At 48.7% G+C, this 5547-nt stretch overlaps 2 non-coding genes across 2 annotated transcripts; one reads left to right on the top strand and one right to left on the bottom strand.

Annotated features, from left to right (window-relative positions):
* Positions 1–1767: 1767 nt before the first annotated feature.
* Positions 1768–1840, bottom strand: TRNAF-GAA (transfer RNA phenylalanine (anticodon GAA)). Its single transcript has one exon. It is a non-coding gene; the product is annotated as a tRNA-Phe (tRNA).
* A 414-nt stretch (positions 1841–2254) lies between these two features.
* Positions 2255–2327, top strand: TRNAR-UCG (transfer RNA arginine (anticodon UCG)). Its single transcript has one exon. It is a non-coding gene; the product is annotated as a tRNA-Arg (tRNA).
* The last annotated feature ends 3220 nt before the right edge of the window (positions 2328–5547 follow it).

Genomic DNA, 5547 nt, shown 5'->3' with positions numbered 1-5547 from the left:
TGCATATTCTGCATTAAGCACTTTGAACTGTTGTGAAAGAGCTCAAGAAGGCGCTGTGAATCCCCGAGGTTGTGTCTCACATTTCCCAGGAGCAGGCATGAGTAGATAAGGCAGTCCAGGCTTTGCACTTTGAGTTCTGGGAGTTGCAGTCATGTGTATCCAATTATGCATTCAGGACAACAAGCCCCAGAATGCAAAGAGAAAGCATTGACTGTCTTAACTCCATGCCTGGATCTGGGAAGTTTAAGAGTTCTGCTCACTGCATGTTGTTAGTAGGTTTGCCCATGTTCAGATTTCTGTGGGATTGTCTGCAGCTGAAGTGCCTGTCCTTGTAACTGCACCGAGCTTGTGTGGGACACCAAATTTCATGTTTTTTTTTTTCTCAGCACTGAAGATGAACAAAACCGAGGTAATAAAAAGTAAACTCGGCGGAAGGTGCTTCACCTCGAGCTGCCCAGAGCTTCTCTCCGTGTGCTGTATCCCATGTGCCAAGAAGGGTCACTGGAGAGGTTACTTGTACGCATCATGTATGTGGGCGGCTCCTTCAATCAAGGCTGGACTGACTCCAGGGCCCCTGGAGGATGCGGTACGGAAGCAGGGCCGGCTTAGGGCTGTGCGACCGGTGCAGCTCCACCTGGTGCTGATTCTGGTGAAAGGCAGGGGCGCTGTGATTAAAAGTATGAGAACTTCCTCGACCATGGGCAATTTTCAGGCAACAATAAAAACGCCAAGACAACTTTGATGATTAATGTTCATGTTGGTGAGAAATTAGAATTTTGTCTTGTGGCAGTTTTGACTCATCATAGAGTAGCGCAGCGGGTTAATGTGCCTGTTGCAAAGAACGTGCACATGCAGATCACACGACTGAGTGTGAGTGAACTATGAGAGCGCTTTACAAAAATGAAATGTATGTGAGAGAGGGATAAGGAGAGATGAGGGGCGCTGCTGGAGAGTGGCAGTGAGGGAACTCCTGGCCAAGGCAGAGACAGGGCGGGCAAAGTGGGCCCTGGTCCAGGGCCCCAGCCTTCCAGGGGCCCCGATACAGGCAGCTCTTCTGCAGAGAGGCTTGCCCCGATGACCTTGAAGAATTCTTAATCACATTGCTTTAAATACTGTTTCCCTTTAATTTAGTTTTAATGTGGGTGATGTGTGAGAGTCAATTACAAACATTTTGCACAGAAATGTGTTTATACTTCCTGAAACAGCCATAAAAAAAAGTTTATTTGAGATCAAAACAGACCTCTCATACAGAAACGGGAGGGTGTCACAGAGATGATTTGCAGCAACAGTAGTGAGCAGCTGCTGTGTTACAATATTGAAAACACACCTCACTGTCTCTGAATATTAGATTTAAACACACATTGAAGTTGGAGGAATGTGCCTGTGCGCTGGGGGAAGAGGGGAGGGGCGGACTGTGGCACCGGCGTGTATTGAAGAGACAAATCACACGGCAGCCGTCACTCAATAAAGGCAGCAAAGATTATGCGGCAAAACAGAAAAATTACACGGTGTTTGACAAGCCAAGCCTATTGGCTTTGCCAGCGCTTAATTTACTATGTCCATTTGACATCCAAGCCTTTAAATCCTGGGGACGAGAAAGCCTTACTCAGAAAGTGGGCTCAGCGCACCCTCCTTTCTGTGGCTTAATTCTTTTTAGGTGGTTGGGGTCAGTCACTTCCGCCTTTGTGCCTTTGCGCCTTTTTTGTCTATTGTATTTTCTGCCCAGTACTAGATGAACTAGAAAGAAAGAAAAAAACACAAAACCTTTGCCGAAACCCGGGATCGAACCAGGGACCTTTAGATCTTCAGTCTAACGCTCTCCCAACTGAGCTATTTCGGCTGATTGAGAAACTGTTGATAACGTGTGGATCATACTATTCCCACTACCACATCCAGAAAAGTCCCTCGCCCCCCTTCATAAAATTAGATACAAATCTATATTGGAGCAGTAATGTGACTAGAACCTCTCGGTGATGCATATTCACATGAAGTTAGACGTCAAAACAGACACTAATGTGTTTTAAAATAAAAAAACTGAACTTTAATAAGGGAGTCTGTACCCAGATGAAGTGCCTCGTCAGACTGTCGAGGCGCTTGTTACATTGCCTTACCTAGGCTGAGCCGAAGAGCTGCTCTCAGAGTTACTGCAAAAACGAGCACAATTCACTGCCTTTAATGCAAGCTGTGCCCCGTCCTTCGAGGGCATGTCTCAGTGGGGCCGGGGTGCACAGCACATCAGCATCACCCATGTGGTGACCGCGTGGCCTAATGGACAAGACGTCTGACTTCGGATCAGAAGATTGAGGGTTCGAGTCCCTTCGTGGTCGGTGTCCTTTAGCAGCTCCAGAGAATAAAGATTTATGAAACCGACAGTCATGGCGCACATTTCAACCTCTTTGTTTTTATAGTAGTCAATATGCTCCTGGGGACTTGGTGATTCTAAGAAATGAGCACAAAACGTTCCTTAGAAATCCTGCCACACTTTTCAATGCACAAACTTGCTGCAACATTCTACATTGTGAGTTTGTTTTTAAATCACTGCACAGTGCAGCTCAATAAAGCGCTGCATCGTGTCGTCACTAAAGCACTGCACGACATCTCTCACTAAAGCACTGCACTGTGTCCTGCACTAAAGCACAGCACTGTGTCCTTGCTATAGCACTGCACAGCGTCCAACACTAAAGCACTGCACGACATCTCTCACTAAAGCACTGCACTGTGTCCTCACTATAGCACTGCACAGCGTCCAACACTAAAGCACTACACTGTATCCCTAATAAAGGGCTGCACACGGTCCCTCACTAAAGCACTGCACAATGTCCCTCACTAAAGCACTGCACAGTCCCTCACTAAAGCACTGCACAATGTACCCCACTAAAGCACTGCACAGTCCCTCACTAAAGCGCTACACACGTCTCTCACTAAAGCCCTGCACAATGTCCCTCATTAAAGTACTGCACAGGTGTCTCACTATAGCACTGCACTGTGCCCCTCACTAAAGCACTGCACTGTATCCCTCACTAAATCACTGCACTATGCCCCTCACTAAAGCACTGCACTCTGCACATCACTAAAGCACTGCATGCAGTGGCTCTCACTGCAGTGCTGTAGGGAAGACAGAGCGGCGCTCCACAAAGGACAACTGGAGGCCCCCACAGGCATCACCTGCAGCACGTGCTGCTCCTGTTCCCAGCAGGCGCTGCAGAGAGGGGCTGCAGGCGCTGCACTGATGGGCTGCAGGCGCTGCAATGAGGGGTTGGAACTGCTGCACTGAGAGGTACCAGGCGCTGCACTGAGGGGCTGCAGGCGCTGTATTGAGTGGGCTGCAGCCGCTGTACTGAGGAGCTCCAGGCGCTGCACTGAGGGGCTGTAGTCGCTGCACTGAGAGGCTACAGGCACTGCAATGAGGGGTTCCAGGCACAACACTGCACTAAGGGCTACAAGGTGCTGCATTGAGGGGCTTCAGGCGCTGCACTGAAGGGCTGCAAGTGCTGCACTGGGGGGCTGTAGTCTTCTTTCCAAGCCATCTTCCCAGGTCCTTTCCATTATTGGGCTCGCCAGAGGTTAAAAATGTGGCATTTAAGAAAGGGCCTCGCATACTCAGACTCCGTTTTGTTAGATCAGGATTACCACGTGGAACTTCAATGGTGGCTCCTCCATTTAGATGCCGGGAACGGCAGAACAATTTTTGCATCAGCCCCAGATCTTGTGTTAGAATCAGATGCAAGGCTCTCGGGTTGGAGAGTCTGCTGTGGTCCAATATTGACTGGAGGTACAAGGTCTTTAGAGGAGTCCAAATTGCATATACATTGTTTAGAGATGATTGCAGGCTCCTTTGCAATCAGAAGCCTTCCAAAGAACAGAGTTTGCTGCGCTATCCTTCTCAGAATGGACAACATTTCGGCAGTAATATATATAAACCATTTAGGGGGTGCGAAATCCAAACCTCTTGCGAAACTGGCCAAAGCCTTCTGAGAATATTGCCTTTCAAACCAACTTTTGGTTCGTGCAGAGTATCTTCCGGGCAACCTCAATGCCGTAGCGGATTGCCACTCTCTGCATTTCCGGGATTCAAGGGACTGGAAACTCCATCCCGTAATCTTTCATTCCATCCAGGACAAATGGTCCTGTCACTGTAAATAGATCTTTTTGTCTTCCGTCTCAACTCCCAGCTCCCTCAATTTTACAGTTGGCACCCGGATCCATTGGCACCAGCCTCAGATGCTTTCTCTCAGGACTGGTCTGTTTCCCTAAATTACGACTTGCCCCCCTTTCTCATGATCAACAGGCTACTTGCACAGGTAAGGCATCAAAAGGCAACTCTAGTTCTCATAGCTCCCTTCTGGCAGTCCCAGGTTCATGGTATGAAGTTTGGTCTGGCTTTGGTATCTGGTTCCACGGTCAGCAGCTAGTCAGTGAAGTGGACCTCACTGGCTTGGTGGTTTCTTGAGGTTGCAGAGTGATGCCTTCAGACTGGAAGGAGATCTTTGGTGAGTTTTGAAGAGTGGAGGTCCTCTGGGTGTTTTTAGAGTCCGTTCTGTGTCCACGCAACCAGTCAGCAGCAATTGTCGAGTCCTGGGTGCAGCAGGCAGGGTTTTGTGCCTTTTCTTTGTGCAGCAGGTCTTCAGTTCTCATGCCTTGAGTCTACTTTGTTGCTGGTCTTCTTGAGTCCTTAGAATATGATTTCTTGGTCTAAGGATGCTCACTAAATACTGTATTTAGTGGGCGTGTTAGGGAGAACCCGGTAGTGACCAGTGGGTCACCTACCTTTGGGTGGCTACACCCACTAAGTGACCACTTCCTGTGGGCAGAGGTCACTTCCATACACCTGATTGGCTATTTTCCTTCCATCCAAGATGGAGGAAAATGAAATAGAGAGTCCACCTCCCATGCAACACCTTAGGGGTGATTGGATGCTAGGTAGGGCCACTCCTCCTGTCCTTTGTTTGATTTTCCACCATTGCTGCTGCCAAAAGTGGGAGTTTGCAAAAGGGGCAGCCATCTTCTGCTTGCAGCAGGCCTGGAGGTCAAGTTTCAAAGGTGGTAAGTCCTTTAAAGCTCGCCAGCAGTGCACATTCCTGAGGGAGAGGGTTTTAGCATCTCCACCCAGGAAGGGCTCTGTTCTGAATCCCAGAGAGAAGGATCTCTCACCCCAGGGATGCAGATTTGAGTCTGGAGGTGGCAGGCTTGATAAGACCGGCTAGCAACCATGCCAAGGTAGTTAGCTTTTACAGGGAGCACCTCTAAGGTCACTCCTGGGTACATGTGGTTAATCAATCCAATACTGGTACCAGTTTGGATTTATCATTCTGAGTTGTTTGAGACCAAACAACCCAGGGTTCAGAGTGACCATCATGTAGCTGTGAAACTCATATTGACCAGTGTCCAGCTCGTGCATTTAAAATGGCTGCTCTGTTCACTCACTGTGTCCCAGGTTTGGAAAGGACACAGTGGGGGCATATCACTCATGCAGCTATGCCCTCACATACATCATAGTGCACCCTGCCTTAGGGCTGGAAGGCCTGCCAAAGGGGTGTCTTACCTATA

This window comes from Pleurodeles waltl, chromosome 4_2 (assembly GCF_031143425.1).
Source record: "Pleurodeles waltl isolate 20211129_DDA chromosome 4_2, aPleWal1.hap1.20221129, whole genome shotgun sequence".
Lineage (NCBI taxonomy): Eukaryota > Metazoa > Chordata > Amphibia > Caudata > Salamandridae > Pleurodeles > Pleurodeles waltl.
This window is presented reverse-complemented; position numbering and strand designations above follow the sequence as displayed.